Consider the following 14,621-nt stretch of genomic DNA (forward strand, 5'->3'; position numbering starts at 1 on the left):
CTTTTCCTACTGATGTCTACTACACAACCTTCTTCTTGTAGACGTTGTTGGGCCTTCAAGTGCAGAGGTTTGTAGGACAGTAGCAAATTTCCCTCAAGTGGATGACCTAAGTTTTATCAATCCGTAGGAGGCGTAGGATGAAGATGGTCTCTCTCAAGCAACCCTGCAACCAAATAACAAAGAGTCTTTTGTGTCCCCAACACACCCAATACAATGGTAAATTGTATAGGTGCACTAGTTCGGCGAAGAGATGGTGAAACAAGTGGTATATGGATAGTAGATAAATGTATTTGTAATCTGAAATAATAAAAACAGCAGGGTAGCAAATGATAAAAGTGAGCGTAAACGGTATTGCAATGCTAGGAAACAAGGCCTAGGGTTCATACTTTCGCCAGTGTAAGTTCCCTCAACAATACTAACATAATTGGATCACATAACTATCCCTCAACATGCAACAAAGAGTCACTCCAAAGTCACTAATAGCGGAGAACGAACGAAGAGATTATGGTAGGGTACGAAACCACCTCAAAGTTATTCTTTCCAATCAATCCGTTGGGCTATTCCTATAAGTGTCACAAACAGCCCTAGAGTTCGTACTAGAATAACTCCTTAAGACACAAATCAATCAAAACCCTAATGTCAACTAGATACTCCAATGTCACCTCAAGTATCCGTGGGCATGATTATACGATATGCATCACACAATCTCAGATTCATCTATTCAACCAACACAAAGGACCTCAAAGAGTGCCCCAAAGTTCTACCGGAGAATCACGACGAAAACGTGTGCCAACCCCTATGCATAGGTTCATGGGAGGAACCCGCAAGTTGATCACCAAAACATACATCAAGTGAATCACGTGATATCCCATTGTCACCACAGATATCCACGGCAAGACATACATCAAGTGTTCTCAAATCTTTAAAGACTCGATCCGATAAGATTACTTCAAAGGGGAAACTCAATTCATTACAAGAGAGTAGAGGGGGGAAGAAACATCATAGGATCCAAATATAATAGCAAAGCTCGCGATACACCAAGATCGTATCATCTCAAGAACACGAGAGAGAGAGAGATCAAACACATAGCTACTGGTACATACCCTCAGCCTCGAGGGAGAACTACTCCCTCCTCATCATGGAGAGCACCGGGATGATGAAGATGGCCACCGGAGAAGGATTGCCCCCTCCGGCACGGTGCCGGAACGGGTCTAGATTGGTTTTTGGTGGCTACGGAGGCTTCTGGCGGCGGAACTCCGATCTATTCTCTGTTCTGGAAGTTTTAGGGTACGACGATATATATGGGTGCAGGAAGTACGTCGGAGGAGCCACGGGGGCCCCATGAGGCAGGGGGCGCGCCCTAGGGGTGGGGTGCCCCCCACCCTCGTGAGCACCTCCCGTATCTCCTAACGTGGAGTCCAAGTCTATCCGGTGGCTTTGGTTCCAAAAATAGCTTCTCCAGTTGATTTCGTTCCGTTTCGACTGCGTTTGATATTCCTTTTCTTCGAAACACTGAAATAGGCATAAAACAGCAAATCTAGGATGGGCCTCCGGTTAATAGCTTAGTCCCAAAAATAATATAAAAGTGGAAAATAAAGCCCAACATTTCCCAAAACAGTAGATAATATAGCATGGAGCAATCAAAAATTATAGATACGTTGGAGATGTATCACCTACCAATCTATCCCCCTAGGAGTAAGCGCGTAGTGCTTGGTTTTGATGACTTGTATATTTTTGCAATAAGTATGTGAGTTCTTTATGACTAATGTTGAGTCCATGGATTATACGCACTCTCACCCTACCATCATTGCTAGCCTCTTCGGTACCGTGCATTGCCCTTTCTCACCTCGAGAGTTGGTGCAAACTTCGCCGGTGCATCCAAATCCCATGATATGATACGCTCTTTCACACATAAACCTCCTTATATCTTCATCAAAACAGCCACCATACCTACCTATTATTGCATTTCCATAGCCATTCCGAGATATATTGCCATGCAACTGTCCACCATTCAATTTTTTGTGACACGCTCCATCATTGTCATATGGCCTTGCATGATCATGTAGTTCACATCGTATTTGTGGCAAAGCCACTGCTCATAATTTTTATACATGTCACTCTTGAATCATTGCACATCTCGGTACACCTCCGGGGGCATTCATATAGAGTCATATTTTGTTCTAGTATCGATTTATAATTTTTGAGTTGTAAATAAATAGAAGTGTGATGATCATCATATTAGAGCATTGTCCTGTGAGGAAATAAAAAAAGGAGAGAAAGGCCAAGAAAAAGAGAAGGCCCAAAAAAATGACAGAAAAAGAGAGAAGGGGCAATGTTACTATCCTTTTTCCACACTTGTGCTTCAAAGTAGCACCATGATCTTCATGAGAGAGAGTCTCTTATTTTGTCACTTTCATATATTAGTGGGAATTTTTCATTATAGATCTTGGCTTGTATATTCCAATAATGGGCTTCCTAAAATGTCCTAGGTCTTCGTGAGCAAGCAAGTTGGATGCACACCCACTTAGTTTCTTTTGTTGAGCTTTCATACATTTATAGCTCTAGTGCATCCGTTGCATAGCAATCCCTACTCCTCGCATTGACATCAATTGATGGACATCTCCATAGCCCGTTGATTAGCCGCGTCAATGTGAGACTTTCTCGTTTTTGTCTTCTCCACACAACCTCCATCATCATATTCTATTCCACCCATAGTACTATGTCCATGGCTCGCGCTCATGTATTGCGTGAAAGAAGAAAAAAGTTTGAGAATACTAAAGTATGAAACAATTGCTTGGCTTGTCATCGGGGTTGTGCATGATGGGAGCATTTTGTGTGATGAAAATGAAGCATGGCCAAACTATATGATTTTGTAGGGATGAGCTTTCTTTGGCTATGTTATTTTGAGAAGACATAATTGCTTGGTTAATATGCTTGAAGTATTATTATTTTTATGTCAGTATTAAACTTTTGTCTTGAATCTTTCGGATCTGAATATTCATGCCACAATAAAGAAAATTACGTTGAAAATTATGTTACGCAGCATTCCACATAAAAAATTCTATTTTTTATCGTTTACCTACTCAAGGACGAGCAGGAATTAAGCTTGGGGATGCTTGATACGTCTCCAATGTATCTATAATTTTTGATTGTTCCATGCTATTATATTATCTGTTTTGGATGTTTAATGTGCACTTTTATATTATTTTTGGGACTGACCTATTAACCAAAGGCCCAGTACAAATTGCTGTTTTTTGGCCTATTTCAGTGTTTCACAAAAAAGGAATATCAATCGGAATCCAAACGGAACGAAACCTTCGCGAGGATTTTTCTTGGAACAAATGCAACCCAGGAGACTTGGAGTACAAGTCTGGAAGTCCGTGAAGCTTCCATGAGGCAGGGGGCGCGCCCAGGAGGGTAGGCGTGCCCCACCCTCGTGGGCCCTACGGAGCTCCACCGACGTACTTCTTTTGCCTATATATACCCATGTACCCAAAAAACATCCAGGAGAGCCACGAAACCACTTTTCCACCACCGCAACCTTTTGTACCTGTCATATCCCATCTTGGGGCCTTTTCATGCGATCTTCCGGAGGGGGATTCGATCACAGAGGGCTTCTACATCAACACCATAGCCTCCCCGATGATGTGTGAGTAGTTTACCATAGACCTACGGGTCCATAGTTATTAGCTAGATGGCTTCTTCTCTCTCTTTGGTTCTCAATAAAAGTTCTGCTCGATGTTCTTGGAGATCTATTCGATGTAGTACTCTTTTGCGGTGTGTTTGCTGAGATCAGATGAATTGTGGGTTTATGAATTTGATTATCTATGAATATTATTTGGTTCTTCTCTGAATTCGTATATGTATGATTTGATATCTTTGCAAGTCTCTTCGAATTATCAGTTTAGTTTGGCCTACTAGATTGATCTTTCTTGCAATGGGAGAAGTGCTTAGCTTTCGGTTCAATCTTGCGGTGTCCTTTCCCAGTGACAGCAGGGGCAGTAAGGCACGTATTGTATTGTTGCCATCGAGGATAAAAAGATGGGTTTTATATCATATTGCTCGAGTTTATCCCTCTACATCATGTCATCTTGCCTAATGCGTTACTCCGTTCTTATGAACTTAATACTCTAGATGCATGCTGGATAGCGGTCGATGTGTGGAGTAATAGTAGTAGATGCAGAATCGTTTCGGTCTACTTGACACAGACGTGATGCCTATATTGATGATCATTGCCTTATATATCATCATAACTATGCGCTTTTCTATCAATTGCTCGGCAGTAATTTGTTCACCCACTGTAATATATGCTATCATGAGAGAAGCTACTAGTGAAACCTATGCCCCCCGGGTCTACTTTACATCATATAAGTCTGCGATCTATAGTTCTAGTTTACTATTTATTTTGCAATCTTTATTTTCCAATCTTTACAAAAAAAATACCAAAAATATTTATCTTATTATCTTTATCAGATCTCATTTTTGCAAGTGGCCGTGAAGGGATTGACAACCCCTTTATCGCGTTAGTTGCAAGGTTCTTGATTGTTTGTGCAGGTACTAGGCGACTTGCGTGTAGTCTCCTACTGGATTGATACCTTGGTTCTCAAAAACTGAGGGAAATACTTATGTTACTTTGCTGCATCACCCTTTCCTCTTCAAGGGAAAACCAACGCATGCTCAAGAGGTAGCAGCGGGCCGGGGCTAGGAGCCGATCCCTCGGCGGGTAACCGCCGTCCTTTTCCACCAATCTATGAAGACCGGGCCCCCACCTTGACGCTCTCCCGCTCCACGCGCCTCCGTTACCTACCCCACTCAATGCATGCAGCATACGTGGCCGAGGATAAGGGCGTGGTGGGAAGAGTGAATTGGCAGTTACTCACCCGTGCGTTAAAGTCATTCACAGACCATTACAAAGGTGGCCCCGCTGCAGTTGCCGTTATGCGACACACGGGAAAACTGGAAACTGACCTGGGCTCAGGTTAATGAAGAAGCAAATAAAATCTCAAAGGACAAGCAACAACTGCCCTCTCACATGTGCACTGTTTAGGGCCTACCCCGACGATGCCCGACAGCGCGTTCGACCCAGGTTCGGGGGCTCCTGTTGGTGCAACAAACCCTTGGTTTGTTGCCTAGACCGTGCACAGGCCCAAGATCAAGATTACAACATCAAGGACCATACTAAGCACACGGGATCAGCTCTTTGAAGAATCAAAGTGTAGATCAAGAAGACCAAGTCAAGCTAAAAGTACAAGACACCACTAAGGGAGGACCTCTTTTGCCGGACAGGCGAGCCTGGCAAGATCAAGGTTACCCAGGAAGCAAACATCAGGACCGTCCCGGCAGTCCTGTCGGGACCTACGGAGGCAAGCTACCCCACCAAGGCTCCACCGCACCACCTCACAGCAACACAAGTCATCGATCGGTGCGGTCTCAAGCCCCCAAGTGACTAAGTGGCTATTTCTTGCCACATGGCAGCCACTTCCTACAGAAATCACCTCCAAATGACACCCGTCCAGCGACGTGTCATGCAGACAGGAGAGAAGTTGGCCGAGTAGCCCGGTAAGGATTTTTGGGCAGGCCTTGATGTGACACTAAGCGGCGCATTTAATGCGCTCTACCCTGTCTGCAGAGTTAGGTATTATAGCACTGTCTTCTATCTAATCAATACACAATGACTGATTTGCCACTGTGGTGACCCCTTGATCTATAAAAGGAGGCCCATGGCAACCATAGAGAGGATTCGGACCCTGTACACTCGTACGCGCGTAGGTGCTCTCACCCCGAGGAAACCCTGCCGGGCTAAGAGCGCTGCGTTTCCACCACAATCCACCATCAATCCACCAAAGCGGGAGTAGGGTTTTACGCCTCGCGGTGGCCCGAATCTGGGTAAAACTGCCTGTGTGATCTTTGCCGTGCTGCACAACGCTCTCCGCTCTTTGTGCAACGTGCTCGTCCCCCCGCCGAACCAAAAGGGGCTCATGGCCCCATAGGTGGCCGTGGTTTCCCATGAGATAAGCTGACCAAATAGAGAACACACCATTCTTTGTGTAGCTCCAAGCAATGAAATCCGACATATTATGCAGCGAAAGCGGAATGGCGAGGACTCTTTGAGCATCAATTGGCCACAATGTTTGTCTCACCAAATCTTCATCCCAAGAACTTGTGACTGGATCAATAAGATCTGAAACCCTAGATAGGAGATGCCCTACTCTAGGAGTAATAATTTTTCTATTTTGATAGTTTGGAATCCAAGCGTCTTCTTAAATATCAATATTTTGCCCATCCCAACTCGCCATATATAACCATGTTTCAGAGAGTTGACTCCTGCCATAATACTTTTCCAAGTGAGGGCGCATCCTTTTTTAAAGTTGCATTCACCAAATCACCGTAAGGGAAATACTTAGCTCTCAAATAGTAGCACATAAAGAATCAGGATTATCTACAAGACGTCACGCTTGTTTAGCTAACAATGCTAGGTTGAAATAGTGTATATCTCTGAAGCCCATACCTCCTAGATTTTTTGGGACACACATCTTCCACTAGGCCATCCAATGCATCCTCTTCTGATTGTCCTCATCAACCCACCAGAAATGGTCCATCGCGTCAATGATTCCTTTGCAATTTTTTTAGGAATTTTATAGACGGACATTGCATATGTGGGGATAGCTTGTACTCACTACTAGGGAAAAGCCTAGTAGTAGCGCGAGTATTAGGTATAGCAGTAGCGCGGGCACCCGCGCTACTGAGACAGCGCTATAGCTAACCTGTAGCAGTAGCGTGTGTTGGCCCATGCTACTGCTATACATGCGCAGCAGCAGCGAGTTCTAGAACAGCGCACTACTGCTAATAGCTATAGCGCTTCGTATTATGCCGCGCTACTGGTAAGGATACGCTGCTGCTAACTTTACTCCCCTCGCTACTAGTAATTTTATTAGTTTCTGATTTTTTTCTGCATATTTGTTTTGGATTTGAACATGCTTTATACAATAATCTTTAGTTCATACAAATGTCATCATCATACACATACCAATGGCTGCAAGACCAAAAATGTAATCATAGCATATACATACAAATAGTCTCACCAAATCATGTCATCATCATAATCATCATACAACACAAAGTGGTCTCTCGTCATCATCTCGAAAATAGCGATACAAGTCTTGAATACTTGCAACTACATCATCATCCATCTAAACAATGATATACGCGAGAAGAGATATCACTATGAGTGATAGCAGAACTATGCAGTACATGAGGCGGCGATTATGAGTCATCTCTCGCCTTAGCGTGAACCTCAAGTAACAAGCTTCTGCTTCTTGTCTACTTTTGAAGCCTTTATGGCTGGTGCTTGAGACCCCCTCCACTTGCGCCTGACACTCAGGCCACTCGTCGTACACTCCCAAAACCTTCCCGTTGTACACGACATAACACTGCTTTTTTGCCATCAAGAATCTAGGTACCTGTTAGAGATGCATCTTCATCAAGAGAATGTACAATCATATGCAACAAAATATACTTGAGCAACACAAAAAAGAAAGGGTTAGCAACTAGATGCAACATAAAGTACGCAAACTAATTAACTAGAGGTACACAGGTCATCGTACCCAAACTAACAAAGTATCGTTATGCAAGTTCAGCAGGGACTGTGGACATCCCAAAGTTTCATCGCTATAGAAACTATACAAGTTCAACCGACACATATCATCATCATCGGCATCATAAATCACTAGAAGTTCCATCCTTCCATATCATCGAGGATGGACCCTAGCTTTCTGAACGGTGTGAGGTCCCGACTTTGCATGCCTATGCGAGTTCGGGCATCAACTTGCGCTATAGGGCCATGGTGGAACATCCCCTTTTCTTCGATGACTTCTTTCATGATGATCGTCGCAATGTCCATCTGGATGCGAAAGAAGTCATCTCTAAGTTTATAATCCGCTTCTCCATGAGGTTCTACCCACTTGCGGATATGATCATCATTTCTGCTTGTCATGTGAAGCTTTTGGTGATCTGTTCTGAACTCCATCATGAGATGGGGGAGGTAGAATCCATCATTCTTACTTGGTTTTGGGAGATGGATGCAGCATAAATTTTTAATCGCCCATCTCGAGATTGACCATGGTGATGATGATGTCGATAGGTTTCACCACACACACCTATGGAATGATCAAAAGTGGACAAAGCTCTTCTTGACAAGGCTAGATCTAGTTAGGGTGTTACATAATTCACTTCACTAAATGCTAGATCTACCTAGCTAGCTAGTTTGGGAGGAGACAAGTTCAACTAGTGGAGGGGGAAGGAAAAAAGAGAAAGGAGATGCACTAATGGAGGTGGTGTATAGTTAGCTAGGAGTAATAAAGAGAGAGAAAGATAGGTAGAAGAAGGAGAGTAATGGGGGGAGAAGTAGTGAGGAAGAAGCAAAGTGAGGGAGAGAGGAGGTGGGAGCTAGGGGAAAGTGAGGAAGAGAGGAGGGGGGATGGGGGAGGATAAAGGTGGTATGGCTCCATCTTAGCAGTAGCGCTAGGCATAAAATGCGCTACTGCTAATAATATAGCAACATCGCGCTTCTGGCATACGCGCTACTGCTAAGTGGGGCCTGCCATGTGGCCAGGTTCAAAATTAGTAGTAGCGACCAGAAAAAAAAATGTGTGCTACTACTATTACATTAGCAGTAGTTCTACCGAGCCACGCTACTGCTAATTAGGTTGCAGCAACGCCTATTTATGGCCCGCACTACTGCTAATTAGCAGTAGCGCCCCTTCCTGTCCCGCACTGCTGCTAAGTTTCTGTGTATAAGGTTTTCCCTAGTAGTGACTACACATTTGAGGAGAATTTCCTTCCCTCTAGCGGATAATAACTTTTCTTTCCAACCACTAATTCTCATAATAATATGATCTATTAGGAATTGAAAACAATCACTTTTGTCCATACCCACATTGGCAGGCAAACCCAAATATTTGTCATTGATGGCTTCAGTTAAAATATTCAGAGTTGTACAAATTTGCTCTTCGTCTTCAACTTCTGTATTGGGACTAAAAAAGATGCTTGATTTTTCAACACTCACCCTCTGCCCCGAAGTGGCACAATAAGAATCCAAAACTGATTTCAAAGTCTCAGCATTCACGGCATTAGCTCTCATGAGGATCAAAGAATCATCTGCAAAGAGGATACTGGAAATCGATGGTGCATCTTTGCTAACTTTCACTCTAGAAATACTTCCATTCTCCTCCGTGTGGGCCAAGAGGGCAGTCAGACCTTCTGTACATAACAAGAATAAGTAGGGAGAGAGGGGATCTCCCTGCCTTAATCCTCTAGTAGGCTTAAAGCTCTCGGTTTCTTCCACATTGAAGCCAACCCGGTACTCCACAATGGATACACATTGCAGAATTAAGTGTAACATCCCAAAATTTTGAATTTTGGAATGTTAATTATTTGAATATGATTAATTAAAATTTTCTTACTAAATTTTGACTAGGATTTGAAACTTTTGGTGTTAAAATGAATATTCAAATGAGAGGGAATAAAATGACTTTACCGAATATTCCTTTGGATCTTATTTTGAATTTTGAGAATATTCAAAAGCGTTTCAACTTGGATATGACAGAGGATGACATGACTTCCTAATTTTTTAAAAATAAAACAACTGAATATTCTTTATTTGGATTTTCAAATTTGAAACAATTCTAACTCATAAATTAATTCATATGAGAGAAGGAAATATGACTCATTCAATGTTAAAAAGAGTTGGAAATTCTTGAAATGTTATTTGAATATTTCTTAGGAGTTCAAAAACAATTGATGCAACATTTTATCAGTGTGAAAACAATGTTTAAAAAAATATTATATGTATTTTATGTTTAACATTTTTCCTGGAAAAATTATTCACTGTTTTCTAACATAGATATATGTAACACCCCGGATGTAACTTTCCATAATTGCAACTCCATCTCTTGCCATTTCCGGCTATGTGATATGATATATCCTTCATGGTTGGGTTTTGTCTTTGTTTTTCATTTTGTTCGTGTCATGCATTTCATCTCATGTCATCATGTGCATCTCATTTGCATTCATGTTCGTCTCATGCATCCGGTCTTTTTCCCCATTGTCCGTTTCTCGATCCGACACTCCCACATGCACCTGTTGCACCCCTCAAATCTCGTTTCGTGAGCGGGAGTAAAACGTTCTTGGAATGGGTCTAGATTTGTTGAGTGGCCTTGGTACATCAACGGTAGGCCGCCTGTCAAATTTCGTTCCATTTGGAGGTCGTTTGGTGCCCGAACGGTTAACCGGGTAATCGCAAAAGCCCCTCGTTGCAGCCCAACACCCCTCCAAATCAACCCACTAACCCATCTAAACCCCCTCCATGCTCTCCGTCGTTGGATCACGATCGTGTGGGCGAAAACCGCACCTCATTCGGACTCTCCTAGCTCCCTCTACCTATATAAACACCCCCTCCGAAATTTCTAGTGAAACCCTAGTTATCTTCATCCTCGCGCCACCAGACGCGTCCGTACCCCGCCGGACATGTCCGCACCGCTGCCCTCGCCTACTCACCACGCTCCTCTCCCCGCCATCACGGCCCGCCCAGGCCCGCGCGCCGCGGCCTCACTGGCGCAACCGCCCGCCGTCGCCGGAATCGCCACCCTCTCGCCGTCCGTGCCTCCAGCCGCTGCCTCGGCTTCCGTGTTGCGCCGCGTCACTTCAGCCCGCTTGCCTCCGCCGCTCCGCACCTGCACACGCCAACCGCCACCCAGAGTTGCCTGCGCCTGCAGCTCCTCGCCGGAGCTCCCCGCCGCAGCTGCCCGGAGCTATGTCGGTGCTGCCTCCCCCAAACGTCACCGGCCACCCCATGCTTGGATCCGCGGTGGCCCCACCTGGTGCCCGTCGTCATCCGTCCATGGCCGCCCCTCCCGTCGCCGGAGCGCCGACCGGTGCCGCCGTCGTTCACTCCCGTCGTCACCGCCGCCTTGCGGATCGGGATGCCCCGATCGAGTCACCCGCCCGCCGTTGGCCCTCTCATGGGTCGCAGCCCGCTCCGCGGCCCGGTTTGCTTCTACCCCACGATGGGCCTGGCCCGTGATGTGAGCGCCCAGTTTTTTCTCCAAGTCTTTTTAAACTGTCTGTGTTTTCTTCATATATGCATCTTGTGGCTGTTGTATCTCATAAACCGTGCATCATACGAACATGTGTTATATATAAAAGTTTACTCTTTGTGCTCTTCGTGATGGTGGTGGTTGCATTCATATTAGAGTTCATATTGCCATGTTAATCCCTGTTGCAAGAGTGCTATATATATAAACTGTTGGAACTTATCATAACTTGCTGTTTTGTCTTTTTCGGTGCATTTTGTGTGTGCATCTTTTGTGCATCATGTCTACATGTTTTATGAGCATATTCATGCCATATTTACAGTGGTGGAAGCCTAGTATTTTTATGATTTATGTGGTGACTAGCACAAGCATGCAAAGTAGGCTATGTGATGTTGCTGATTTCAGACACTTAGTTATTTTGCTGTCATTTCCTGTTACATTTTGATGCTATGTTGCCATGTTGCTACCAGTAGATCCATGAATATTTTGAGGTAGCTCAGTAAGAGTGTTTTGAAGATGTGGTATTGCTCTATCCATTCATGCCTCTAGTTGCAATTATGGAGTACCCTAGCTTGTTTTTACCAAGCTCTACTTTTGCTAAATATTATTCCTGGCACATTGTTAACATGAAGTTCAACTTTGCCATGTGTGTTTCTAGTGATACATGTACCCTATGAAGTTGCTCTTGCCATTCTTAGCTTCTTGAACATGTCTACTTACTGTTGGTTACCTTTTTATGCCATGAAATGCATTGTGGTGAGTGGACTGAGCTTGCAAAGTTGCTATCATGAATCTATTCCTGCCATGCTCTATTTTTCTACTGTCTGAAACTGATCATATAACTTGCCATGTTTGCATGGGTGCTATCATATTTTCTATGCATCTTTGGTTAAAGTTTAGTAAGGGAGTTTTGTTCTACGTCTTTAGTACTAGCATGCCATGCCTTTTTTTGCCATGATATGCTCCTGTAGCATGTTGTTTGCTAGCTCTAAACATTGCTACATGATGCTGTTTTGACATGTTTAGTACTTTCACGAAGTCTGCGAATCTGTTATCATTTGCATTTTTGCCATGCTATTTTGAGCTTGTTCTAGTGAGTTCTACCAGGAGCTCACTGTTCATGATTTGTAGAGCTTCACTTGTACTTTAATGCCATGTGCTTTGTTGTCTTGTTGGAGTGATGTAGTATAGTTTTTTGTTGCGTCTTAAGTGCTATGATGCTGCTAATCGCAGATTTGCATCATTCTTGTTTTGCTTGTCATTAGCAAACCGTGCATCCGTTTCCGGTGATCCTTATATCTTTGACCGAAATCACTCACTCTTTCCAGCGGCATGCTTGGCTTGCCAAGTTGATGCCTTGATCATCCTTTCCCTTCCGGAGTACCCATATGCATTGCACATTATATCTTGCATTCCATGGCATGTCTTGCATCATGTTGCTTTTGCATCGCACCATGATTGATTGTTGTTCCGTTGCTTGTGTTCTTGCTTTAGGTAGAGTCGGGCGACGAGTTCATGTACGAGGAACCTGTTGAGTATGCTAACGAGGAGCAAGCTTTTGACAACTCTGAGAACTTTGCAGGCAAGATGACCATTACCATTGATATCACTTCTATCTTTGCTTGCTAGTTGTTCGTTCTATCGCTATGTCGCGCTACCTACCACTTGTTATATCATGCCTCCCATATTGCCATGTCAAGCCTCTAACCCACCTTCCTAGCAAACCGTTGTTTGGCTAAGCAACCGCTTTTGCTCAGCCCCTCTTATAGCGTTGCTAGTTGCAGGTGCCTTGCAGGTTGTTCCATGTTGGAACATGGATATGTTGGGATATCACATTATCACTTATTTTAATTAATGCATCTATATACTTGGCAAAGGGTGGAAGGCTTGGCCTTTTGCTCGGTGTTTTGTTCCTCTCTTTCCGCCCTAGTTTCTATCATACCGATGTTATGTTCCTTGATTTTGCGTTCCTTACGCGGTTGGGGTTATGGGACCCCCTTGACAGTTCGCTTTGAATAAAGCTCCTCCAGCAAGGCCCAAACTTGGTTTTACATTTGGCTAACAACCACCTAACCTTCTCCCTAGGGAGTTGCAAACCCGAGGGTTATCTTTATTTAACCCCCCGGCCAGTGCTCCTCTGAGTGTTGGTCCGAAATGAGTAGACTGCGGGGCCACCTCATGGAAACTCGAAAGTTGGTTTTACTCGTAGGATGTCTCATCCGGTGTGCCCTGAGAATGTGATATGTTCAGCTCCTATCAGGATTTGTAGGCACATTCGGGCGGTCTTGCTGGTCTTGTTTTACCATTGTCGAAATGTCTTGTAACCGGGATTCCGAGACTGATCAGGTCTTTTTGGGAGAAGGAATATCCTTCGTTGATCGTGAGAGCTTGTGATGGGTTAAGTTGGGACACCCCTGCAGGGTATAAACTTTTGAGAGCCGTGCCCGCAGTTATATGGCAGATGGGATTTTGTTAATATCCGGTTGTAGATAACTTGACACTTGACTTAATTAAAATGAATCAACCGCGTGTGTAGCCGTGATGGTCTCTTTTCGGCGGAGTCCGGGAAGTGAACATGTTGTGGGTTATGTTTGATCGTAAGTAGTCAGGATCACTTCTTGATCACTTCTAGCTTCATGACCGTTATGTAGCTTCTCATCTTACTCTTGCATTCATAGGTTAGCCACCATACTTTGCTTAGCGCTTGCTGCAACTCCACCTCATTACCATATCCTACCCATAAGCTTAAATATTCTTGATCTCATGGGTTTTAAGATTGCTGAGCCCTCATGACTCACAAATACTACAAAAAACAGTTGCAGGTGCCGATGATACCAGTGTAGGTGATTCTACCGAACTCAAGTGGGAGTTCGACAAGGACCTTGGTCGTTACTACGTGTCGTTTCCTGATGATTAGTAGTGGTGCCCAGTTGGGACGATCGGGGATCTAGCAGTTGGGTTTATCTTATTTTCATTTGGATTTGACCGTAGTTGGTCTATGAGTGTACTCTGATGATGTATGAATTATTTGAATATTGTGTGATGTGGCGATTGTAAGCCAACTCTATTTATCCCTTTCTTATTCATTACATGGGATTGTGTGAAGATGACCCTTCTTGCGACAAAACCACAATGCGGTTATGCCTCTAAGTCGTGCCTCGACACGTGGGAGATATAGCCGCATCGTGGGCGTTACAATATACTATTTTACTATGTGTTGCGGTATTTTTAGAAAGTCATACGGTATTTTATTTTTCGCCAAATACACCTCCTGCACAATATATATTTCCCCAGAGTATACTATTCGTTTGGGCTCCCAGCGTTGCTCATCTCTATTTTCTGCCCAACGTGAGGCTGAGAGAGGCGCAACACCAGCACAACGATGGCAGGCCAACCCATTCATGCAGATAACAACCCACGTACACTATCCTTCTTTATTTTCTGTTTTTTCTTGTTTCTCTCTGCCACTGACCGTGTCACGGCCCTTTCCTAACCAACCCACCTACAGGACCGTCGCCAGCCCAACACAAT

Source organism: Triticum urartu, chromosome 6, assembly GCF_003073215.2.
Source record: "Triticum urartu cultivar G1812 chromosome 6, Tu2.1, whole genome shotgun sequence".
Classification (NCBI taxonomy): Eukaryota; Viridiplantae; Streptophyta; class Magnoliopsida; order Poales; family Poaceae; genus Triticum; species Triticum urartu.